The following is a 27,500-nucleotide window of genomic DNA, read 5'->3' as shown; positions in this document are numbered from 1 at the left end:
GGTGAGCTTGGGGCGGACACTGCGCCGCATCGACGGCCCGTAGATATAAAACGAATGGAGGTCCGGTCTGAGGCGAAAAAAGTGGAGGTGAGAGAATTGAAAGGAAAGCGGAGGCGAGAGAAAGAGGATGGAGAAGAGAACGAGAAAGAAAGTGAGATTTGAAGCACGCGAGGGAAGAAGCGAACCGGAAAGAGAAGTGAGAGGAGGCAGAGAGAAGAAAGAGAAAGAAAGCCAGAGAGGAAAAGGGGGAGGAAGCGTGCAAGCCCGCGAGTGTGTGGGTGCGCATGTGGGTGTGAGCAGCGCCGATGAGTGAGGCGCAGGTCAGTCACCAACGGACCGTGTGGGTCACTGGACGTCACCAGTTTCATGAAGTGTGAGGAACTGCCCGTGTCGCAGGACCAGGGTCTCAACCCGTGACAGACGATCTTGGTGCCCTCCCAGATGTCGATTGGCATTCAAGGCTGTTCACGAGAGGGTGCACGGCTAGGCTGGGTGATGGCGACAGACGTGACATGCACGCACACATTTCAGGACGTTTTCACTTCACAGACCACTACTTTCTAGTGAGTGAGATTATTCTTCCCCCCCCTATGAATGATATGTTGGGTACCCTTGTCTGTGTTTAGCTGTAAGTCAACCCCCCCTCCCCCCAGATAAGAATCTGCTCTTTGTCTCTTTCCAGGCATTTTGATTGACTTTGCTTTGAAATTTATTCTTTATTTACCTCAGAAAAGAAAAAGTTATTTTTATTTATTTATTTTATTATTAATAAATAATTATTTGTCGATTTCCAACCTGTCTGTGTTTGTCCTTTCCTTCCATTGATCTTGCATTGTCCAAACCTCGATAGACTGGGAGGTAATTACCACAGATTTGACCAAAAATCGTCGGCACGCACCAACGGTTAAAACGTTCGGCCGCCATCATTAAAATCTAATCAGATAATATTGGTGCTTTGCCGAGGCCACGCTCCCCACTCAGGTAACCACGTGACCTCTAGTTAAACGGAACAATTAGACGGTGGACACTGGAACTCGTGGTAAGCTGAGTGGTGTTCGTGGTTCCAAAACAACCCACCGCTCCACAACGTTAAATGTTAGCCGTGGGCCCAGGTCCGGCTCTTCTGAGGACAACCGGGATTATCCCCCTGAGTAACAAGCTGGTGTCTCAGTACCCATGGCCGCAACAAAAAAAAAAAAAAAATATATATATATATATATATATATATATATATATATATATATATATATATATATATATATATATATACATATATATATTTCAACATCATGAATATGTGGAAAAATTACAGGCCCAGACCAGCAATCATACCCAGGTCCTCTGGCAAACCGAGGACCTGGCAAACTATAAAGACAACCTCAACAACTAAACTATCATCTTTATAGTTGTTGAGGAACTCTGGGAAGGGTTCGAAATAGCGTTTAGCACTTACCTTGCCTGTCTTCTTGGGTTGCTTTATGCAGCTATTTTGGCTCGAGGAGTGTGGAAGGGGTCAATCATTTATATAATCCTAGCCATCTGGGTGTAGTCGATTAGGTGAGAGCTGATTGGCTATTCCCTTCATTCACAGGTGAGAGACGTGGGTGGGTCTTTCTTTATTTATATATTGAGTGTTTTGACATTTGCACGTGGTACATGCTTGCGAGCCTCATTGGTTTGCATTGCTGGCTAAGCTATCGCCGATGATTCGCCAACAAGTGATGAAACTGGTTCGGTAGCTGAGGGGAGTGTATAGCATTGGGATTGTCGTGTGTGTACTATGTCTGAACGTCTTTATGGTTGTTGAGGAACTCCAGGAAGGGTTCGAAACAGCATTTAGCACTTACCTTGCATAATTATTCTTGGGTTGTTTTATGCAGCTCCTTTGGCTAGAGGAGCGTGGGAGGGGTCAATCATATATATATATATATATATATATATATATATATATATATATATATATATATATATATATATATATATATATATATATATATATATATATATATATATATATATATATATATATATATATATATATATATATATATATATATATATATATATATATATATATATATATATATATATATATATATATATATATATATATATATATATATATATATATATATATATATATATATATATATATATATATATATATATATATATATATATATATATATATATATATATATATATATATATATATATATATATATATATATATATATATATATATATATATATATATATATATATATATATATATATATATATATATATATATATATATATATATATATATATATATATATATATATATATATATATATATATATATATATATATATATATATATATATATATATATATATATATATATATATATATATATATATATATATATATATATATATATATATATATATATATATATATATATATATATATATATAGATAGATAGATAGATATGCATTTCAATAAAATAGACATTATCAAAGGTTTTCGACTTTCACTCCTCAGGATAAAACCACAAGCAGATGAGGAAGAATCACCAAACTCTCGTTTATAAAGTTACAATGTTATGTCCTCAGCATTGATTGGTTGAGAGAAAGAAAGGACGTGATTACCTGATTGGTGGAACCATAGAGCATCATAAATAACTAGCTGAAACCCCGTCACAGACGGATTCCGTTCCATGAGCCCAATACGACAACCAGTGGCGGCTCTTGTAAGAGCCGGATCCCAGTCGATGTACTCCATGGCCTTACCTAATGAGGCCGACAAAACGTCTTTCTACACGACATTTTTGGTGTACACTACTCCTTTTTACCCCTCAGCCCGAATTGGCTAAGGAGTATTGTCGTCATAGGCGTTGTCCGGGCGGGCGTCCGTCAACTTTTGGTTTCCGTCGATTTCGAGGAGAACGCCTTGTCCGATTAAATCCATTTTAGCAGGGTATGTTGGGGCTGGGTGGAGGAAGGTTCCTTTCGAAAATGGGCGTGCTGCGGTTTTCAATATGGCCACCATCTTGAAATTGGTTTGCGTCAAGGGGCTGAGGGGTTACGCCCGCTTTGAGGTGCTATTTTTCACTCATTCCCTTCTTGTGATTCATGACAAATGGCCTTGGCGAAGCCGAACTGCTGCCACCATTGGGTGTGGATCCCAGGAGAATCGCTCTGACCCCAGAGAGGGGAATTCGGCGGTAGTGGCCCTCCGCTCGGGATGGCGAAACTTTTCCCCTCTGCTTATCAATCAGCTCTACACTCGGCTCGCTTCCTTCATACTTATTTATTACCTTTTCTCTGAACTGCCATTTTGAGCTCGTCCGCCATTTTGAGCACGTGTTTAATCTCCACAGGAATTTTTTTTTCTCTCCATTCAATTTCCATGCATTCTTTTCTCCCGACACCAATTAACTACACAATTTGTACCTCGATTACAACTCTCAAGTTCAAAATCTCAGGGTTCAAATCCCACACTCCTGATCACCAAATGTCGCTGGGGTGGCCGGCTCAGGATAACCCCCCCCGACCCAAATTGTGGTGACGTGCGGTTAACACCACCAGCCCCTAGGATGGTCGAGCGGTCTTTATTTAATAGGAGCAGACATGTTGATCCTTGGAGATTTTAACATTAACATTTGTGATTAGTATTTGCCTCCAATATTTTGTTTTCCTTTCTTGGATGTGATTGCTCTGCTTGAATTCTCCATGGAGAGATTTCGTGTTGCAAATCACACCACAATGAATTTTCTCCTTGGTATGATAACTGATGTCATGCTTTGGAGGGGGAGAAAAGCAAGGCCAGATTTAGTTTAAGGAATGCAAACATAAAAGTCTCCCCGAACAAAGTAAACTTTTTGAAGAAGTATACAGTCAAGTTTGTACCACTGCTGGCAGCTTTGACAAGTATAAGCAATGAAAGCGAGAATTCATGGGTGTTCTCTGCATTCTTCCTCAGTCGTCGTTTTGTGATGTTGAGGGGTGTTCATGAACACACACCCATGGGAACTTGTATAACCCCCCATTTGGAGCTGGTGTGAAAAAATCCCAACCGGTGTTTGAAGGATGGGAAGGAAAGCCAAGAGATTTACGCATGGACGGATGATCCTCCTCACACAGTCAGGCACATAAGGCTGCCGAGGTAGTTTCATTGGCTAGCAGGCACAATCCTGAACCGGTCACCACTCGAACACAGGATACTCAACTGGCTCTCTTTTACCAGCAGGATGGTACTTTGATTCTGACTTTATATTAATTTATTTCGATTAGACTGGCTTCAAAATCCCCCCCGTTTGGTCGTTGAATTCACACCAGGTAGGGTTGACTCAGCCTGTCATCCTTCTGAGGTCAGCAAAATGAGTACCAGCATGCTGGTAACAGTGGCACAGCCACATCCCCAGAAAATGATGAAGCCAAGCAGCCATAGGCTGCATACAAATAAATAAAAAGTTGGTGGATGTTAAAAATAACATGGTGTCTTTCCTTCAGAGGTAAGTTCTCACCACACCTCAAACAAATTCCTGCTCTAATGTGCAGGGGCACTTTATCAGCAGCACAGACACACTTCTGTAATGATACAACCAGTGGGCTGAATTCAGAATCGAATCTAAAATCCATCGGGACCATATTCTGTGTCACGCACTGGTGCTGGCAAAGCAGTCTCCTGGGCTATTCGGCACAATCCTGGGCAGGTCACCACTCTAACACAGGATACTCAAAGGGCTCAACCATCCAAGCAAACTGGTATTCATTATGCCAACCTCAGAAGGATGACAGGCTGAGTCAACTCCACCTTGTTTTAATTCAACAGCCAAGCAGGATTTGAACTCAGGACCCAAGGACCCCAAGCTCACCCCTAACCATCAAGCAAAGACCAGGCATATAATGAAATCCCTGTAAAATATGCATTTGCGAACAACTGTACATTACCATTTTAACAACCTGTTTAACTTTCACATACCTGCAGGCATCTGCAAATAATTATTTTTTTTCTTTATGTAGTGGATGTGTGGATGTGTGGATGTGAATATGAGGATGAGAGAGATGAGAGAGATGGGAGAGAGGAGAGAGGGAGAGAGGAAGAGAGAGAAGAGAGAGAAGAGAGAGAAGAGAGAGAACAGGACAAATGTATTTGGAGATAAGGAAGGGGGTGGGTGTGCGAGTACTGGAGGTTGTGTGGGTTTGGAGAACAATGGGTGTGGCGGGGGGATTGTGTTCTGCCCCATTTTATTTTTCATTCTGGCCTTGCTGCCTCAAATGGGTGAATGGCTTGAACACCACTGGATTTGTTTATAGCCATTTGCTCCATTGAAGAGATTGCACTGCAGCAACTAAACCAGATCATGGCTACGACAGACCTGCATCCACTCTCATCTTTCTCTCTTGCGCAACATTTCAATAAATCGAATGCATTATTTAAGGTTTGTGGCGTTTTCAACCTTCAACCTTTCCACATGAATATTCCTCATGAACAATTTTTTTTTCTGCCAGAGACAAAGAGTCTCCAGTGGGCTGGAAGGATGGCCTGGAGAAATGTACACTCTCCTCTGAGCTGTCTAGCTTGGGTTTGAATCTCAAGCCAGTTATAAACTGTCATCCTGGTGTTTTGCAGGCTGGGTGAGACATCAACGTGTGCGTCGCCCCTCGGATTGATGAGAATCCGAAGGACCCATTTGCTAGCACTGGTCGTTGGTGGACATTTAATATCCTATGGTGTGTTTCTCAAAGAGTAGGTGTGCTCTCGCTGGCATCCCAAACAATTAACAAATTCCCACCCAAATCACCTTCAGTTGAACATCCAGGTAGACCTTACTACCAGTTTATTTCACCTGACTAATGGAATTAAATACGGAAAGGGCATTTAATCATTAACGTTGATGATACAAGCTCTGTTTGATATGTTTCATCTGCAGCTTGATGGAGTACTGCTCTTCCCTTTGGGCTGGTACTCATGCCTCACACCTTGCTCAGCATGATGCCATGGAAACCAAGGCTTTCAAGATCATTGGAATCTCTTGTGATGAAGCCGAGTCTATGAGTCTATCACTGCACTATCATAGACAGGTCGGTTGTCTCTCTTCTTTCACCTAATTTCTGGTATTAGACCGTCTGCCCTCTCCATGCTTTGCATTCCCCCCCCCGCCCGCCCCCATGTATCTGCAGAGTGCACATGATCCATCAGTAACCCCTTGTCATAAAACTCCTAAAATCCATTACCGGTGATCACCTCCACTCGTTTGTTCCTCTTTTTTTCCCCACTTGTGGAATCAACTTTCACATCCCTCCCCTCCCCCAAAATTTTGCTTCTGTATCCATCTTGTCCACCCCTTGCATTCTTCCCTACCCCTCATCGTTACCTGTATCCCTTGTTTGGCCATTGCCGATAATTCTCCGCCCTACTGTTGGCATCCCCCCCCCCATTTCCTGCTCTTCCTTTTATTATGTTACGTCCTGATGCATTCTGTATTCTCGCTCTTCATGAGCCCTGACTGTATACAAAATAATAAATGTCTTCAAAGTATTTCCAAATAGTCTGTATATATTTTTTCTTATTATTCCCAAAAAATTTATTAATGGAGTGCACGTTGCTCTCTTTTGCTTTGTGTGATCATTTGATCACAGGTAATACAAACACCATCACAGGTAATTTGAGCAAGCAAGTGATATTTTTGGGGAATTATTCAACGATTTTCATCCGATTTGTATATTTCACAATGAAAGGATTTCACTTTTTTTAAAAAACACATGAACACAGCCTTCCTTATGCATGGCCTGATGATGATGGTATAACACCAGCGCAACGACGTCTCAGTACCACATGACTGCAAAGAGGGTGAAAAACAAGAAAAAGATGGTTGAATGACGTGATGGCATGGAAACTTGGAATAAATCTGGGTTGTTTTTCAGAAATTAAATGTAAGTTTATGCGTTGGTGGATGTTGGTGGGGAAAAAAAAAGGTTGATTCACAAATCGATTTCGTAATTTATTGTGCTGAACTCTTGCAAATAGTTTCTGTAAGACTCACTAGGCTATGCCTGGATGGGTTTGAAGATAGAGGAGTAGCAACCGAAACCCAAATCCTATCCAGGTTCCTCCTGACGACTGCAATGATGTGTTTGGTGTTTTATTAGATTACATTTACAAAATATATTGTTTTGGCCGTATCACTCAATGGTGAAGAATCACTTATAAAAAAATTCTCGTATCCATATCTTTACCAACATCTGATCAATTAATTCTTGTCAAACACCCAACTTGTCCACCAAATTTCGTCCGAATCCGTCCATAACTATTTGGGACATCCCGCCCACAGACAGACAGGCAAACAGGGGTGAAAACATAACCTCTGTCCACCTTCGGTGGTGGAGGTACCGTAACTAGAATGGCATTCGGTAGAGCGCGTACCTCTGCCAGACTTAACAGTTTACATTTTGTATCCCATCTTTGGTGACAGAGGTAATAAATTTGTGATATTTTCAAATGAAGAAATTGTATTTACAAACATATTCATTCCAAAAAATATAGAGTGAATGCCGTTGAGTTTGAGTGTGAAGGACATGCTTTAACATGAATAGCTAGTAAGTGGTAAATGAGCTTTCACACACTAAGGTGAAGGAACAAACCCACAAATCCTGGGATGCTACTGATTGCAGACAAGCAATTGAGACATCACAATAATGTACTATGTGTTGTTCTTTGGTACAATGACGTGTGCTGTGGAAAGGTAGAGAGGAAAATGGTTTTGGGATTTAGAGTTGGACAAGTGGGAAAGAGAGAGTCTGGGAGAGCTTTCGGCATGTGCTGAGTCATCAGGAGGTCTCCTTCCTGCGCTGTGCATGTTGGGGTCGGCGCTTTAGGGGCACAATGGCATTTCCTTTAGCTACCGCACGGCCATTGTGTGTGGTTTCTAGAGATAAAGTACATCATGATGTTATCAACCCTTAATGCTCCACATCTGTTCACAAGCCGACCTTCACACCCCACAACCCACACACATACTCTTCAACCTTACTTTCACGCTTTATTGTTTACCCAGTACATCTTCTCTTTGCAACTCTGTCCTCCCTCCCCTCTTCCTTCCTCATATTGTCCAAAACTAAATACTATTTGATCCGAAACTGGATGTTTGTGTGGCTTTGATGGAGAGAAAGCCACAATTGTGATTGAAATGCATGCATAATGATATTGGCCTGTCAGCTTCCAGTTTGGAAAGGTAAATTTGATGCGAGTTGATGAAATTAATGACACTTTAACGGATTTATACATGAATGAGAAATAAGGATTTCAAAGTTTTCTGAAGTGTCTACGTGTGTCTGTGTGGGGTGTCAAGTAATATCATGGAGTTAAATTATTCTGTCCTCACTGGTCTGATGGTTTGGGAGGGTCCACTCTGAGTATGAGAGCATGGTGGTTCAAACCATGGCTGAGTCCTAACAATTTTTTTTTTAAAACTATAGAGAGTTCACAAAACACGTTACCCTGTGCAGTGCTCAGATATATACTTAAATTGACAATACAACAGTGATTTTAAAGATTAAAGGTTTATCTCTATGGTTTTAAAAGATAGTTTAAAAAAAATTCCGGAGGTTTAGCTCTAAATTAAAGCAGTCTTATACACCCCCTTATTACCTCCGCCACCGAAGGTGGATGGAGGTTATGTTTTCACCGCTCTCTGTCTGTCTGCTTGTTTGATGGTGAGCAAGATATCTCAAAAAGTTGTGAAGGATTCGGACGAAATTTGGTGAACAGATTGGGTGTGCGACAAGGATGAACTGATTCGAATTTGATGAAAATCTGAAGCCAGATACGACAATTTTTAAGTGATTCTTCACCATTGAGTGATAGGGCTAAAAATGATACAGTGCCTTCAGAAAGTATTGTTACGGATTCGCGCCCGCCAGCGTGCTGACGGCCACGTAACTCGAATCGTGGCACGTCGCCCACCGGACGGACAATCCAGTCGTGACACTCTCGGACTAACGCCGGGAACCAGTCACGGGTGGACCTTTCGGTCTCACCGCGATCGAGCCAATCAGCCCCCACGTGGGATAGGGTTGCTCGCCAAATTCGACCTACCTAAGTACCCACGTGGAGGGTAGACCGGGCGATCGCACCTCGCCGCAGGTCGACTTCGGACACGGGCCACTTAAGCGACCCGTTCCGTACTATCGGGATAACCGAGCGGTGTTATCGTCGACCTCGACGGTTCGATTAATTATCGGGCGTATTCAGCCCACTACCAACCCTTTACGTGAAGCAAGATGAGGATTCAATGAAGGAAATGACGAAGCGAAGCGGGAAACAGTTCAACACAAAGCACATTTATTCGCGCTGAACGGAAAGCACACATATTCAATTCCACCAAAAACACATAGAAAAGAAAAACACAATGCAATATACACAAAAAGCAAATGCGACAATGCAGATCTAATACCGATTACACGAGCACAAGGCAACACTTATACAATTTTACTTCACAGACGGCGCCGACAACACATACCCAAAACCAAGGAAAAGAATACCCTCAAGGATGAGGCGGGCCTGAGGCCGAGACCGGGTCGGGCCTACCCGTCTGGTGATGAGACGCGGAGCGGCGATGGTGCCTCAACTCCGCGGGCCTCGCGGGCAGTGTCTGGTAGGGGGTGGGAAAGGGGCCCCCTTGGTCGCACTATCTCAGCGCGGGGGGAAACAGGAGGGGGTTGCTGATGCTCGGGGTATAGAGGATTCCTACTCTGCCTCGAGTCCCGCGACGAGCGTCTCCACCTCGGCCAGGTCGCGCTGTCGGCCTCCCTGGGGTGCAGCTCCCTGCACGACGCGAGCACCCCCTCGTCTGCCCTCGCCGCCTCTCCACAGCTCCGTCCCCTCCGCTCCGACTCCAACGCACACGACGACGACCAGCTCCTTCTGGCCAACTCCACCGCCCGCGAAGTCTTAACTCTCTGTTTTTACTTGACTGACGAACGCGGTCGCTTTTATAAGCCCCGTGGCTTCGCCTTCTCATCTTTGACCCTCTGCCTTCGACCTTTCACCTCGCTCCCCATTGGCCCGAGAAAAAGTGGGCGTGAATGCTTTTTGATCCATAAATTTGCATATATCGATCGCCCTCCAACGCCCTGGGGGCGGGGCCAAATCTGCCCTCGCTCACCGATTGGACGGCACAAAAGTGGGCGTGTGTCGTTTTTGATCCGTTTTTGAAGCAGAAAATCCATGGTTTTGTACACGCTGTTCGGCGCGCGCCCTGCACGAGTCCAACACCGGTACCCACAAGCGGCGCAAGAACGGTGGCGATGCGACGGTTGCGAGGTGTGACGTGAAGGTCGTGGCGGTTGTGGTGAAGCGGTGGTTGGTGGTGGTCGGTGGTGGTAACAATGGCGGTTGGTCCAAATTAAAGATAGTAAAAGAAAAACGGCTATCCTGAAGAGTCGCAGCACGCATAAATGACATGTATTCCCACTAGACAACGGGCTTGGGCCTAACTACACATGCACTTACCGAGATACCTCGCCTAAGGGACCTGAATGGTGGTTTGCGAATTTGGTAACCACAACAGTATTCACACCAATCGACTCTTGTCACATTTTGTGACCCACCGTGGACCACCATTTCAGGTGGGCCCAAATTACAGCCTGAATTTAAAATGGATTAAATTTAAAAAAAAATTCTCACCGATCTACACAAAATACCCCTGCATGACAAAGTGAAAACGTGTTTTCAAATTATTTTTACAAATTAATAAAAAATGAAAAGCTGAAATGTCTTGCATCACTAAGTATTCAACCCCTTTGGAAAGATGCTCCAAATTGAGCTCAGGTTCATCCATTTTCCTTTGATCATCCTTGAGATGTCTCTACAACTTGATTGGAGTCCACCTGTGGCCAATTCAATTGATTGGGCATTGTTTAGAAAGAAACACACCTTTCTATATCAGGTCCCACAGTTGGCAGTGCATGTTAGAGCAGAAACTCTATCATGAAGTCCAAGGAACTGTCTGTAGAAATCCGAGATATAATTGTGAGGAGGCATAGATCTGGGGAAGGGTAGAAAACAATTTCTAGTGTGTTGAAAGTTCTCAAGAGTACAGTGAGCTCCATCATTAGGGAATGGAAAGAATATAGAACGACCCAGACTCTTGCTAGAGCTGGCCATCCAACCAAACTGAGCAACTGGGCAAGAAGGATCTTGGTCAAGGAGGTGACCAAGAACCCAATGACCAATCTGACAGAACTACAGAGTCCCTTGACTGAGATGGGAGAACTTGTTGGAAGGACAACAATCTCTGCAGTACTTTCACAAATCTAGGCTTCATGGGAGAGTGGCCAGATGGAAACCACTCTTGAGAAAAATGCACATGACAGCACACCTGGAGTTTGCAAAAAAGGCACGGAAAGACAAGAGCATAAAGTAAAATATTCTGTGGTCTGATGAGACAAAAATTGAACTCTTTGTCCTGAATGCAAAGCGCAACATTTGGTGGCAACTGAGCATAGTTCATCACCCATCCAACACCATCCCTACCATGAAGCATGGTGGCGGCAGCATCTTGCTACAGGGATGCTTTTCAGTGGCAGGACCTGGAGACTTGTAAGGATAGAGGGAACAATGAATGGAGCCAAATGCAGTCAAATCCTGAAGAAGAACCTGCTTGAGAGTGCAAAATATCAAAGATTGTGGCGAAGATTTAAGTTCCAACAGGACAATGACCCCAAGCAAACAGCAAAGCAACACTGGAATGGCTACAGAACAAGGATGTGAAAGTCCTCGAGTGGCCCAGCCAAAGCCCAGATTTGAATCCCGTTGAGAATCTGTGGACAGTTTTGAAGATACCACTTCACCAACGCTCCCCATCCAACTCGACAGAGCTTGAGCAAATATGCAATGAAGAATGGGAGAAAATCCCCAAATCCAGATATGCAAAGCTGATACAGACATAGCCAAGAAGACTCGAAGCTGTAATGGCCGCCAAAGGCGCTTTTGCAAGATATTAACTCAGGGTTGAATACTTATCGACGCAAGACATTTCAGCTTTTCACTTTTAAGTAAGTTGTAAAAATTTCGAAAAACATGTTTTCACCTTGCCATGATGGGGTATTTTGTGTAGATCAGTGACAATTTTTTTAAAAATTTAATCCATTTTAAATTCAGGCTCTAACACAACAAAATGTGACAAAATTCGAGGGTGTGAATACTTTGTGTAGTCACTGTATATAGCACTTTATTTCAAAAAAGTTGTGGATGAGTTGGTTAGGTGACAAGAACAAGCCAATTCGATTTTGGTTCCTTTCCGGTGGCAGAACCGGCCTAATCAGTGGGATACAAAACATAAATAGTTCAGCCCGGCGGAGGTATGCGCTCTGCCAAGTGTTCTTCCCGTTCAACACGTCCTTGTACTGCAAAACTGGAGGTTCTTGGAAATAACGAGAAAGTGGTTTGTGTTCTGCAGTGTTCAAGTATATAATTCAATTTAAATAATATAAAGATTGCAAAAGTCGAATGAAAGATTAATTCTGGAATTTACCAACACTTTACCGCTGTTTACGCGGTGTCTTTTCCACCACCCTAACAAGTCGTGATACATTAGTTCTTCGTGCCAGTTGTTTGTGTTCCTTATGACATCCTTAAAAACAGCAAGTTTCCTGTTTGGAATGATTTTCAATTTTGTTTGACTGCCAGACAGGCAGGCAGACCGAGTAAAAAAAATTATCTCACTCCTCTCTGTGTATGTGCGATCAGGACAAATTCAGATCCAAATTACTGCTAAGCTACAGGCTCTTTTTTTTCTGATTCATGTTCCGATTTGTGTTCAAAATATAACATTCAATTTAAATCCAGTTGTCCCTTTCTCATTAAAGAAATGCTGTCATTCAGCATTTAAAAAGGATGGAGCATGGACAAAACAACTGGAGGTTGATGGGTCTAAGGGCCTTTTCCTGCAATGAAGTTCCTTGTAAGGGAACTGTTATCATCAGTATTAATGAAATAGCCTATTATAATAATTATAGATGTTCCTTACAAGGAACTTCCCAAAATATAACCAATAAATCCACCAATGTATCCAATCTGGTTATATTGTATTACAACAATGAAGGATAATGTTATTTGAGCCAATTTGAATGTAATATTATAAAGCCAAATTTGGTGGTAATATTTTCACAAGACACAGGTAGCAGGTACATTCCAGTTAATTAAAAAAAAATGGTTTGAATAAATACTATGGAGGTATTTTTGGGGGGCAGGAAACGGAAGGATACAACTTTGAAACATGATACACTGCCTTGGATTGTGTTGTCCGGCACAGGAAACTTTTTTTGAGACAAACCACATTTTTAATGTGCACACTTCTTGTTTTGTTGCAATTCGTTCCCATGTCAGAATTTGATCTACTTCCGAATGAGTTTGTAAAAAAAAAAAAGTTCTGAAATGTGCTTTTCAGCAGAATAATCTTCGTGATCAAATTTACACAATGTCCCTTTGTTCTCGCTCGCCCTGTGTTTGTTTGTTGTTTTTAACCGGATCCACTGGCATTGCAGTCCGAGCACGGGGGAAGCTTTCTGCTGATGTGGTGTTGTTGGCAACATCCAATTTTGAACTGGCTTCTGACAACTTGCAAAACCATTGTATGGTGATGAAAAATGTAATGATATGCACCGGAAATTATTTAATAAATACCAAAAGCTTTCACAAGCTACTACTACTACCACTACTACTACTACTTCTACATCTTCTTTAACAGCTCCAATTATTCCCACCTTCTTCTGTGGTTGACTGGGCAATGTTTTTAGTCTAAGTCATTGACTGACCGACTGGCCAGGTTTGACGTTTGACTTCAGTCGATTTGGACAGGTATTTGGAAATTGTTCAGGATACTGGCGATAACTGGATAACTCACGTACTCTTTGTGAAGAACACCAACTAACGCTAGCAGGCAAGACCCCCCAGTACAACGTCCATCTGATGTACACATTGATGCCTTGCCCTGCCTGCGAAACATCAGGAAGACATTTTATAGCTGGGCCAGGATTCAAACCCAGGCTAAGCAGCTCGAAGCTAATTGGGTTGCTTCTACATCATCATCCTATCGGATGAAGGTGGGGGTGGTGTGTGGTCATCAATTCATCTTCCACCAACTGTTAACTGGAATAGAATCAGTCTGACCAGAAGAGGCATTTCAAAAGCATGTGTAAGATGGCCATTTAAAGAAGTCACGTCATTTTTTTCACTGAGGCTTTTGAGTTTACTTGGTGGTGAAGATGTTGATGCCAACTTCGCAGCAGTATCCCTGTTATTCTCACGTTTTCCTCAACTGTACTTTTATCATTTATTTTTGTGCAAGCCAAATCCCATCGTAAAATTTTGGTAAATAATTATATATACATGGCCTTGCCTTGCTGGCTGGCAGTTGCTGTTTATGAATGAGTGTTGCTAACCGTTTTGCTCTTCTTTGTTTCACGCCATTCAAGGAGATGCCGTGGCCAGTCTTACCCCATGAGAGATCTTTTCCACCAAAAGCCCCCACTTTGGCACCCACGAACAGTCGACTGGGCAGGATTCCACCTTCCAGCCTCATTTCCCTGCCTCTCAGTAGGTTCATTGGTGTTGCCTTTTTTGGACAACACCCCACATCTGTATCCGTCTGTTTGTCTGTCAAAATGAAACAAATGTTTGAACCAAGTGAAGCTTCAAATATTTATTATATACAGTACATTTTATGCACACATTAACAGTGATCTTTTTTTAACATTACAGTTCCAAATTTGAAATGGATTTAGCGCATGTAAACGCGTGGTGCCCTCCGCAACTCTCTTTGGCCGTAATACTAAGATGTCCTGCAGACAGCAATCATTTATTTTTGTAAACACTGTCGAGGCTCGTCTAAGAGCTAATACACAGAACATATAACAAAGGGCTTAGGAGACCAGTGGGGTGGGAGAGGGAAGCACAAAACAGTGGGGAACAGAGACATTAGAAGATTTGTGGAAGGGTGAGGGATGGGGTGGGGGTACACGGGGTGAACAAGATGGACATTACTGGGTCTTTGAGGTCCTTACACGACAAGGATTTTCAGGAAGGAAAGCAGGGAATTTGAAGGAGGTAGGTTTGGGGTGGATTAGTGTGGGTATAAAAGATCGTGGTTTTGAATGGGGGAAGATAAGTGATTGTGGTGAACAACTGTTTTGAAGACCTGGGTGGAAGAATGGGGTTGAAGAGTGTGGGAGTTTGTTATAGAGGTGGGGAAAAAGAGGAATGAAAGAGTGGAGGTGAGCAGCAATTCTTGATTTTGGCAGTTTCACCAGAAGGGGGTTGCTGGTGGACCTTGAGTGCCCTGCGGAAATATGGGGGTGTACAGATCACAAATTTCTCGTCAAATGTAGAAAATTGAGTCAAAAGAAACATGTGCCTCAAAATGAACCAGCCTGGGTTTCAAATGATAAAAGTTATGGTGTTTGGGCAGCATCTGATTTGGAGCTTTAAACCTACCATAACCATCACATCTCCTGTCGGAGTTTGCTTCATACAACTCGAAGCACCTTTCCCCAAAGGAAGCTGCCAGGGGGGTCAGGTTATAATCCTTATGATTATTAATACCATAGCAGAGTGCCCATCCTACGGGCGATCTTGTTCCAAGCGTGCAACACGTTCTTCTGACACATCCTTTTTATTTAGACGGTGTATAGGCAACAGACCGCTGCCTCGATCACTCCCAAAAATAAAAATAACCCATGTTACGAATATGAAGCGAAAACATGCATGCTGCTTATGTGCATATATAACACATTGTGGTTATATAGCTTGGATAGTTCAAATTACAACCCCTGCCCCAACAAGTAGAAAATACCAAGATGGGGCAAAACATTTTTTTTTTCAAAACTTGATGGAATCAAACGAAACTTGCCCAAGCACAACTTCATGGTGCCCTCATTAATCCCTGAAAGTTTCGGCTTCCTTTGTCAAAGGAGGAGTAGATGATACTTTCATACATACATACAACACACTTTCCCTCCATGATATTCAAGATGATGATTCCAGGTTGATTGATGAGAACATTTAATTTGTGATGGCAGTATGCAGAAGTCAGTGTACTTATCGAACAAAATGCAGGCAATATGCTGATGGTAGCTGCCTATAAACCTTTCCTTGTGAAAGACATACCATGGTATCTTGAAGGCAACTTGATCACCTCAATGGTAATGGAATCCAACCTCTGCAAATATGGTAAAGCAACAAATGTTTTGCTTACTCAGTCACTGAGCTGCTCAATGGTGCATTAACACAATTAACACAAAGGCTAAAACTAATATTCATTTCCAAAACACCGTCAAAGTGGTCCAGGTTGATAAATTTCCATTATGCACGTCCAACCTGCTGTACATGATTGAATCTGAACAGTTATTAAAATGAATTATTAATTATTGTTGTTTTATTTTTCTTTCACACTGAGGAGATATGAGATACCTTGGGAGATTTAGAAACAGGTGAATTTATCAATCAATATCTGTTTGCCGGTCTGACGTTCACTTCTGAGCATTTACTTCATCGTGCTGTAATCCCAAGTTCAAGTTCCATATACTGTGTACATTTGTCAATGATCGACTGATATGAGTGGGAGTTTAAATAAAATAGGAGGAAAACAATGAAATAATCTACATGTGCACAGATGCGGAATTAATTCGGTTGGGGGCATTTATTCCTGATACGTGAAACACCCTGCAACCCATGCCTAAAGGAAACAAGACTTTTTGGTGTGCCGGACACATCTTCCATTCAATAATCATGTAACTTTGTTTAAAATTTTTCCAAGGGTAGATGCTCATATATTGAAGGTTTCATGTCAATCGGTTAAGCGGTTGCAGATAAAACGAATTTAAAAACGAAATATATCGTTTTTGACCCCGTCTCTCAATGGAGAAGAATCACTTTAAAAATTAAATATCTCTCCTATACGGATCCTGATTCGGATCTTCACCAAAATCGAATCAATTCGTCCTTGTTACACACCAAACCTGTCCACCAAGTTTCATCTGAATACATCCAAAATGTTTTGAGATATCGTGCTATACATAGGTTTAGCCCGATCTCTTAATGGTGAAGAATCACATAAAAAATGATCAGATCCGGATCCGCATTCAGATCTTCACCCAACTTGAAATAATTCTTCCTCGTCACACACCTAACCTGTCCACCAATTTTCATCCAAATCCGTTCACAACTTTTTGAGATATCCTGCATACAAACAGACAGACAAACAAACAAGAACAAGCAGTCATAGACTGGTACTTACGAAAGCGTCAACTTGACCTCTGACCTTGTCTCATAAAAGCTGTCTCTAGAGAAGGTAGCAACGCAAACCAGAAGTTTCTACGATGATTCTGTACCAAACCATCAAAAATCATAACGTCAACCAAAGCAAAAATCTCCATTTCTCCACGCAATTATTTAATATTATTTTATCAAAATCACAAAACCGTAATATTCGGCCATCCATCAACAATCTTTACATAATCCCACGGCTTTGCGAGTCAGGCATGCGACGATAACCTTTATTGGGATAAAAAATGACTTTTAAGTACCATTTTTATCGAAAACACCGTCAGCGCACACACGGAAAACCATTACGTGACTCAACGACGCCTCTGCTTGAGTGCGCTGCACCACGCGACGAGTGAAATATTTTTTATACAATCTTAAAACGTCTCCAAAATATCCGATTTTTACCAGAATTTCGACAACCGAGTTTAAGCGTCCTAAGCGATCGCAAAAACTGAAAACAAAATTAAAATCGAAGTTAAAACGAACTCGTAACGTCGAGCGAAGCAAAAATACTCCATTTCTCCACATGAATTTACGGAATTATGTTTGACCTCACTGTGACCTTGAGCTTTGACCGATTTTGACCAAAATCCAATCAGCGCTAGCCATCACCCTCCTGAATCACGTGGTGTAATTTGACATTGGTAGCTTCTTCCGTTCTCGAGTTATCTGTACGAAACCATCAAAAATCGAATGTTTGACCTCACTGTGACCTTGACCTTCTACCGATTTTGACCAAAATCTAATTAGCGCTAGCCATCACCCTCCTGAACCACGTGGTTTAATTTGACATTGGTAGCTTCTTCCATTCTCGAGTTATCGTGCCTACAAACAAACACACAAACAGAGTCCGGAAGTCATCAATATACTTACGAAATCTTTAGATTTCGTAATTAACAAACAAGCAGTCATAGACTGGTACTTACGAAATCGTCAACTTGACCTCTGACTTTGTGTCATAAAAGCTGTCTCTAGAGAAGGTAGTGATGCAAACCAGAAGTTTCTAGGATGATTATGTACCAAACCATCAAAAATCGAATGTTTGACCAAGCTGTGACCTTGACCTTTGACCGATTTTGACCAAAATCTAATCAGCACGAGCCATCCCCCTCCTGAATCACGTGGTGTAATTTGACATTGGTAGCTTCTTCTGTTCTCGAGTTATCGTGCCAACAAACAAACAAACACACACACACAACAAACACACAAACAGATGACGGAAGTCATCAATATACTTACGAAAGCTTTAGATTTCGTAAGTAAAAAGACGTCGTGCCGAGCACTATACTTGCAAAATCCACCCCCCTCTCCAAAGGTTGCCACGGATACATAAAATTGTCCATTTCATTCAGATTAAAATTGACAATGTTAATCAAAGTTCAGGTCAATCAGATGTAGATTGATTATTTTTCAGATTTCAATTGATGATTTTCAATTTTTATTATTTAAAAAACATTAAATTTGATTTATTTTTCAGATTGAAATTGATGACTTCCATTCAAAGTTGGTGTGTGTGTGTGTGTGTGTGTGTGTGTGTGTGTGTGTGTGTGTGTGTGTGTGTGTGTGTGTGTAATTTGCTGTTGTTGGTTGTTATATCCACGCGTGGGTTGGTTTCAGGAGGTGGAATGAAGACCTACTAGGTCTCAAAGTATCCACCTACATTTCAAAGCATCCGTGTGTGTGTGTGTGTGTGTGTGTGTGTGTGTGTGTGTGTGTGTGTGTGTGTGTGTGTGTGTGTGTGTGTGTGTCCATCACACTTCACTAGTCCCCTAAAAGTCTCACCGGAGGGGATGACAGGTTTGCTCTCCATCTGTCCATCCATTTCTCCATCTGTCCCACCTGTGGTTTTTCAGACATTTCCCCCATACCCTTTAACATAGTCAACTGAAACCTTGTACATGGCTTTAACATGATAAGTTACAGCACAAGTTCGAGTTGCAGGACGTTTCGTCAATTTTTCACAGTTATACCTTTTTTAGAATGAGAAAATATCACATCGGACGGGAACAAATGACAAGGAAAATATTGCAAAGAAATTCCCACTTCTTCGAAATGGGTGCTGCTGTCAAGGAATAATAAAAATGGTGTACTTGAAACAAACATTTGTGTCTGTTTAACCATAAAGATGCCTGTTTTGAGAGCCTGTCTTTCCCGATTGGAATAATAATAATAATAATAATAATAATAATAATAATCATAATAAGAAGAAGAATCAGGACACAGAGCTTGAATGCAGCAGTTCCAACGGTGTGACAGCATGAACCCTTTGGAATAAAGCATGTCAGACATGGATGGAGCACACAAAATTATACATAGTAATATGTCTTAAAAGCAATCGAAAGATATATTATGGTACTGGGAATGAGCACACAAACAACAACCACCACAGCCCCACGACAGCAGCAACACCAACTAAGTGTCGTAAAAGATCGTTTTTTCATGTTTCCCTTCATTTTACATCCTCATTGAGACTCATTCACAGATAGACATGCAAGTACAACGTGATGTCTTTTGATTAGACACGTCTCGGTGAAGTGACGGGTAGATACAGATAGTTCGTAGCCTATGGAAGCACACGCTACACATTGGGTTTGCCTATTAGACTAAACAAGTTTTTTTTATTTTTCTCCCTTTTTTTTTGTAATCGTCATCGAGTATCCACAACATACTAACTATAATGTCCAGTTCTAACTTCTTAAAGAAAAGGCTAGGAAAGAAACAGCACCCAAGGCTTCCTTTCCACACGAACATCAAAAGGTAGTAGTAATTTGTGTGTCGACAGGAAAAAGGCACATTCAGTTGACTTTGTTTGTTTCATTTGTACTTTTAAGAGGAGTTCATTTCACATGGGACGAGTCGGACAGTCTTTGATTCCGTACGGCAAACATATGGAGGTATTCCTCAACATAACTTGGTGGCGTTTCTTTAAGTAGCAAGGATTCCACAGTACCCCCCTCTGATGCAGGGGAATGAATCCAGCATTACGTCACAAGATGGAGTGCTTATTACCTCCGCAATGATGATAGAGTTAAATGACGACATGGAAATCTGTATCTTCATTTCACAAGCTGCTTTGATTACAAGCTGAGAAATGCTACGGCCAATCAACGTTGATGTGATGGAGCCTTGGCTTGGCCTCTGCAGATGGAAAGAAATGCTTGGCAATGAAAATCTGGCAAAGAAGTCTCCAAGGTCCATGATTGTCCCAAACCTAGACAATCCTTCACCATGTGCTGATTCCTGCCACTTCAAACAACGTCAGCAGAAGGAGAGAGATAAAGCAAACAGCCAGTGTTGACGTACATTGTATGATCAAATTTATTGGGACTGTCGGGAAAGGTGCGGGGTTATTATTTCAGCATTCTTTATTCGATTTATAAAAGAGAATGTCGGACAGCCTTTTGCAACAAATACAGCTTTGAGTTTCAAAGGCCCCAATTATTTCCAACTTATTGTGGTGTTGACCAAGGAGAGGTTTTGACCCAAGTCTATCAGGAACTGTCTGGCCAGACCTGACGTTCAACTGAAGGTGGCAGGAAATTTGAATTTGTTCAGGGTGAAACCAGTGAAATCTCACTCCTCTCTGGGCATGTGCATCGGGACGAATTCAAAGCCAAAATACTGTTAAGTTACAGGTTTGTTTTCCCATTCATGTTCCGATTCGTGTTCAAAATATAACATTCAATTCAAATCAAATTGTTACTCGATCATAAACTGACATGTGTAGATGGACGGATGGACAGACAGACAGAAGTGAACCTATTGCTTTACCCCGCTTTTCACTTTGCGTGTGCGGGGTAATAAGGCAATTCGATGTATTTATGGGAAAATTAAATGCATGTGCAGGTAGTGGACAAAAAAATGGAAACACCAATGGAAAGTCACTGAATAAGGTGTTGGGACACCACGTATGGCCAGTACAACCTGTTTGCGCCGTAGTGGGGCAAGTTAGCATCACAATTGTGCATTTTGTGAGAAAAGCACCAAATTTGGCACACTAGTAGCCTAACATATTATGAACACATTTGGATATTGGGCCATCTCAAAATTTTTGATGGCAGTGGAAAATGGCTGCCACAGCCATCAGCGGCTGAATTTGAGATGGCCCAATATCCAAATCTGTTCATAATATGATAGGCTACTGGGGTGCCAAATTTGGTGCTTTCCTCACAAAATGCACAATTGTTATGCTATATTTAGCTAAGTTGCCCCACTACCGTGGCATAGAGTATACTAACGTCTGGAATTCTGCAGGAAGGATGCGACACCATTCGCCAATGAGAAAGTCAATCAACTCACACCTGTTTGATGGAAATGGAAAACGCCGTATCAGGCATCGTTCCGGATTATCTCATAAATGCTCGATTGGGTTCAGATCGAGCGACTGCGAAGGCCATGACATATGGCACACATTGTCATGCTCATTGTCATGCTCATTGTCATGCTCATCGAACCATTGGGCGACCACACGTGCTCTGTTGATTTGGACATTGGGGGTCTCTTCTTGCTGCCATTATCACCTGAATTATAGGCCTGAATTCTCACAGGCAACCAGGCCAGTACAGCATTTTTATACATGATCCTAAGCATGCTGGGATGTCATTTGCTTAAATAACACATGGGCCACACCTGTGTGGAAGCAATTGCTTGGTTTCCCTCATTTACACAGGTGTTTCTATTTTTTTTGTCCACGACATGTATGTATCCACATATGTAGAGTATGTACATCTGAAAATCATTGAAAAAAACTGGGCTGGTCCGATCTCCACCAAATGTTGCATACGTGTCAGTAGTACTCAGGGTCAGGTGGTGGGCACAAATAACCCTCTTTGTGAGGTACGATGAGGGAGGGAGGGGTGGGGGAGTGGGTGTTTCTTGCTCCTGAAGTTGCCAATGCTCCTGAAGGGAGTGGGTGTTTCTCGTTTTAAGAATTCGCACAACCTGTCTGCTTTATCAATACTTATAGTAATGTTGTGTACTGATTAAGCAAGCATACTATAAAATGGAGATGAATATAAATACTAAGATCTCGCCTTCACTGCATACACTGCATATATCACAGTGATAGGAGACTGGTCTCCTATCACTACTTTCTCAACCATCAACTCATCCTGGGAATTCTTTCAAAGAAACTTGCTCTCCCTCATGCACAGATTTATCCCCTCTCGTGTTCAGTTGTCTTACCCTTCCTCCCGCCCTTGGTTTACTGAAGCTTGTGGTGAGGCAGTTGTCCTGAAACAACTTGCCTTTGCCTCATGGAAAGCAAACCCAACTGAGGGCAATCTCAGTTCTTTCCACAAAGCTCGGAACAAGTGTGTATCTACCCTCAGGAGAGCCAGAAAACAACATCTTTCTCATCTCAAGTCTGAACTCTCAAACCTCTCTCCCTCCTCAAAATCCTGGTGGCGTTTAACCAAATCTGTTTCTGGTGTATGTTCCCCCTCCATCCCCTCCCTTACCTCAAATGGCCGCACTGCTGATTCCACGCGTGATAAAGCTGAATGTCTAAACTCGGTGTTTGCAGCTAAATCTTGTGTCCTAAACCCATCACTATCTCTACCCACTTTACCCAGTCGCACCCAACTGTCCCTGGACTCTGTATCCTTTTCTCCTAACAAGGTGGAGAGCTTGCTTTCAAACCTCGAGTCAGATTCTGCAACCGGTCCAGACGGTATCAGCCCACGTGTCCTCAAAGCCTGCTCTTCTGCTCTTGCTCACCCTCTCTCTGTTCTATTCATCCTCTCATTTGCCCAAGGTCATCTGCCATCTGCTTGGAAATCTGCTAACATCACTGCCCTGCATAAAAAGGTGCAAAAACAGATCCCTGTAACTACAGACCAATCAGCCTTCTCCCAATCATCAGCAAGGTTATGGAATCCATCATCGCTTCAGACATGAAATCCTTCCTCTTCTCCAATGGCTTCATTTCCAATCATCAATTTGGTTTCAGACCAGGTCACTCTACCCTGGATATGCTGCTTCTGCTCTCCCATCAATGGATGGAGGTCCTCAATGCCAGACAGGAAATCCGAGCCGTATCCCTGGACATATCACGTGCTTTTGACACAGTCTGGCACCCTGCCCTACTCACCAAACTCTCTTACCATGGTATTCAAGGCCATCTCCACTCATGGCTCGCAGACTTCCTCTCCTGTCGCAGTCAACGTGTGGCCCTAAATGGAGTTCTTTAATCCCCTCTTCCTGTGCAGGCTGGAGTTCCTCAAGGTAGCGTTCTGGGCCCTGTTCTTTTTCTGGTTTTCATCAATGATCTCTCGGACTCTCTGGAAAATCCTCTATTTCTCTTTGCCGACGACTCCACCCTCTGCCGTACCATCTGTCATCCATCAGACCGGCAAGCAGCAGCTTCTTCGCTCACTGCAGATCTGGATAAAATCACAAACTGGTCCAACACGTGGAACATGTCTTTCAATCCAGACAAATCTCACACTCTCACGATGTCTCTTCGAAAGGACCGTTTAGAAAACCCCCCCATCCACTTTCTCCACAATCCTCTGGAAGAAGTCTTTTCTTTCAAGCTTCTCGGTCTCACTATCTGCCATGACCTTTCCTGGGAAAGTCACATTTCCAACTTCGCCTCAAAAGCCAGTCGCCGACTGGGAATCCTCCGTCGTGCAAAGTCCTTCCTCGGCTCTCTTGAGCTCCTGACCACTTACAAAGCTTTTGTCCGTAGCCTGATGGAGTACTGCTCTCCCCTCTGGGCTGGTGCTCCTGCCTCCCACCTTTCTCGGCTTCAGGCTGTCGAAACCAGGGCATTTAAGATCATCAGCATCTCCCGCAATGAAGCTGAGTCTTTGGGCCTCTCACTCAATCACCTCAGGTTGGTCAGTGGTCTTTCCGTCTTCTACCGACTCCTCTCCAGCCTTGCCCCCCCCTGCTCTCTCTGCGATTTGTCCCCACCACATTTACACAGGGCGCTCAAGGTCCGCCAACAACCCCCTTCTGGTAAAACTACCAAAATCACGAATCACTGCTCATCTTCACTCTTTCATTCCTCTTTTTTCCCGCCTTTGGAATAAACTTCCTCACTCTATTCTTTCCCTTTCTTCCTGCCAGGCTTTCAAAACAGCTGTTCACCACCACCTCTTATCTTCCCCCATCCAAATCCTCGATCTTTTCTACCCCCGATAATCCACCCAAGCCCACTTCCTTCAATTCTCTTGCTTTCCTTCCTGAAAGTCCCTGTAATGTCCATCTTGTCTTCGCCATGTTCCCCGTCCCATCCCCATCCCTCTCCCTTCCACAGTTCACCTAATGTGTCTGTTCCCCACTGTTTTGTCCCTTCCACTCCCGCCCCTCTTGTCTCATGCCTCCTTGCTGTGAGTTGTGTGTTTGCTCTCATACGAGCCTCGACCAAGGTATACAAAAAAAAAAAAAAGTTGGACTGGCAGGATATCCTGTAGGTATGCTCACTCTCCTGTAAGTTGTCTCACCTGTGTTCGAATCTTGGCTCAGCGACAAACTGTCAACCTCGTGTTTCTTGTGTAGGACGAGGCTTCAATGTGTGTGCCGCCCCTCGGATGGATGTTAAACTGAGAGAGTCGTCTGCTGGCATTAGTTGCTGGATGTTGAAGAACCCTCGGTGTCCTTTGTGACGTGTAATGGGAAGTGAGCTATCTCTGGCACCTTGAATAAATTACAAATTCCTGCGATAACCTACAGGGTGCACTTGCATGACCGGCACAGCAGCACCACCAATAACCATCAAGTCATGCTCCCCACAGCCTTGTGCTGTACATGAAAGAAAAAGAGGAAAACGAATTCTCTTGATGTTTGTTTGAAATTTTATGAAAAGCAAAAAAGTTGACAACACACCTGGAACCACATGAGATGCATACAATTATACCCTTATAATGTCTCACCCAAATTTTGTACTTTTTTTTTTGTGTGTTTCCAACAGGCAGTCAGCTGTGAGTATAGAGAATACAGGAAACACCTAGCAGAAGAGAAAAAGGCTCGAAGGAGGGATTGTTGGGCAACTGAGACCTGGCTGTTCAATTAATACCAAGTGGGGTTGACTCTGCCTGTCATCCTTCCGAGGTCGGTAAAATGAGTCCCAGCTTGCTGGTATCATGTGTCGGAGTGGCAACCCGTCCAGAATTGTGTCCACGAGCCAAAGAGACTGCTTAGGCAGCACCAATGCTCTGTACAGAGTATGATACAGCACCAAATGGATCGATGGATGGATGTGTCCTGGAAATTTTATCTGTATTTTCAAAAAAAAAATTCATGTGTGTCTTGAGACTCACAGAGTATAATGAGGGCAATGGATCAACGAACAAAATGGGGTGAAGCGAAAACAGTGAGTTGACAATGAAAGGATGCATCCCAGCATGAGGAGCGGAATTGCAGAAGAAGGGTGGAACCAGAGTCTCAGTGGGTGTAGTAAAGCTCAGTGGTGGAAATAGGAGAGACCCTGAGGTGGTGGTGGGTAGCAGATTTGAAATATTATTTTTTAAAGAATCATGAAAATTTAAACAAAAGTTTTCATTTGGAAGATCAAGCAGGGTCGACAAGAAGGTTGTTTTTATTTTGGAAAACAAGTTTTGGATAACTCTTTCAGAAGAGTTGGTTGGCTCTCGGCAAACAAATTGAAAAGACAAATTGGGCAAAATACTTTGACGACTTATTGTTTCTATGACAACAAAATCACATGTGCCAGCTTTATGACATTTAAACTTAAACTGCCTTTAACATTACATTTTAAAAATAATATAAATACAACGTTCAAAATTGGATGTAGAAAGTGAAATTAAAGTCCTCTAAATGCGCTTCACATGATTGGACATTTCCCCATCGCTGCTTGCTTTGATCTTTTGGGAAGGTAAGGCAAATTAGAGGATTGTGAATCATGCCGGCTGCTTTGAACATCAACAGGTGACCGGTCGGTGAAAAGATCATATTAAATGTATGAAAGGATCAAACACGAATGGTCGATCCTCCTGTGCATATATCCTGTCCTGTATATATCTCAACTAAAGTGAGTCTTCCATTGTGTAGCTTGGTGTCGTGTTGCGAATGAACAGCTGTGCATATGAGGTACCTCTTACTTGGAAGATAGTGTGGGATTTTCATTTTGCAAAAATAGTAATAAGAAAAGACAGGAAAGCTGAGTTGTGCGATGTAGCAGTAGGGTGGAACTTGGACAACGTGAGCCATGCAACTCTAAGATTGGTGGTATAAATTATTCAAAACAGCAGACAATAAGCATTACAATATTTGAAAGAACAAGAGGATATCCTTTCGGAGAAATGGTGGGAGAATTTCACTTCAAACATATCAAAATTTTGTTTCAAAAATCTGACACTCCCACCCGGATATCTGTCAATGGCAAATCCTCCCTTCTGGACTTATTTGTGACTAAATTCCCCCCCCCCCCTAATGTGTCTTGCTCTTCCTTTGCTCCAATTGTTTCATATGATCATGTGTTTGTGAAGGTCAACATCTCTCTAACCATTCTCAGAGAACAACCTCAGCACCAGCGAGTTTGGCAGTTCACTCAGGCAACTGGTAGGGACTGCAAGTAGCCATCACACTTCAGGACTGGTCTCCAAAATGTCCTGCCCCTGATATTAACTCAACCTGGGAATCCTTCCACAAAAACCACCCTATCACTTGCCCTAGGTCATATTCCATCTGCTTTAAAGTCAGCCAACATCACTACATTACATAAAAAGGTGCAAAACCCGATCCTTTCAATGACAGGACCTCTCAGCTTACTTCCAATCAACAGCATAATCCTGAAATTCTTAATCATGGATTCTGACCGGGTTACTCGACATTGGACATGCTGCTTCTACGCTCCCAATAAAGGATGGAGGACCTCAATGTCAGACGTGAAATCAGGGCCATCTCTGTAGATGAATCGCTGAACTTTCAATACACTCTGGCATCCTACCTTGCTCTCTCCCGATGGCATCCAAGGCCAACTCAACTCATGGGTTACTGAATTCTTCCACTCTCATAGTCAATGTGTAACTCTCAAAGGAATACTCTCATCTCCTCTCCCTGTCAATGCTGGAATGCTCCAAGGCATCTTCGAGGCCTCATCCTATTCCTAATCTTCATTCACGATCTCTCTGACTCTCTGGAAAGTCCTCTTTATCTCTTTGCTGATGACTCCACCCTCTGCTGTGACATCCCTCATCCTTCAGATAGGCAGGCT

At 42.6% G+C, this 27,500-nt stretch overlaps 1 long non-coding RNA gene across 1 annotated transcript; it reads left to right on the top strand.

The window, feature by feature from the left end:
* Window positions 1–27,500, top strand: LOC147027151 (uncharacterized). Its single transcript, XR_015058708.1, has 3 exons — window positions 1–563; window positions 14,470–14,590; window positions 25,236–27,500. It is a non-coding gene; the product is annotated as an uncharacterized LOC147027151 (long non-coding RNA).

This window comes from Eptatretus burgeri, chromosome 5, assembly GCF_056783735.1.
Source record: "Eptatretus burgeri isolate ZD-2024b chromosome 5, Ebu_testis_v1, whole genome shotgun sequence".
Classification (NCBI taxonomy): Eukaryota; Metazoa; Chordata; class Myxini; order Myxiniformes; family Myxinidae; genus Eptatretus; species Eptatretus burgeri.
The sequence above is the reverse complement of the archived record's forward strand: the minus strand, read 5'-3'. Positions and strand labels throughout refer to the sequence as shown.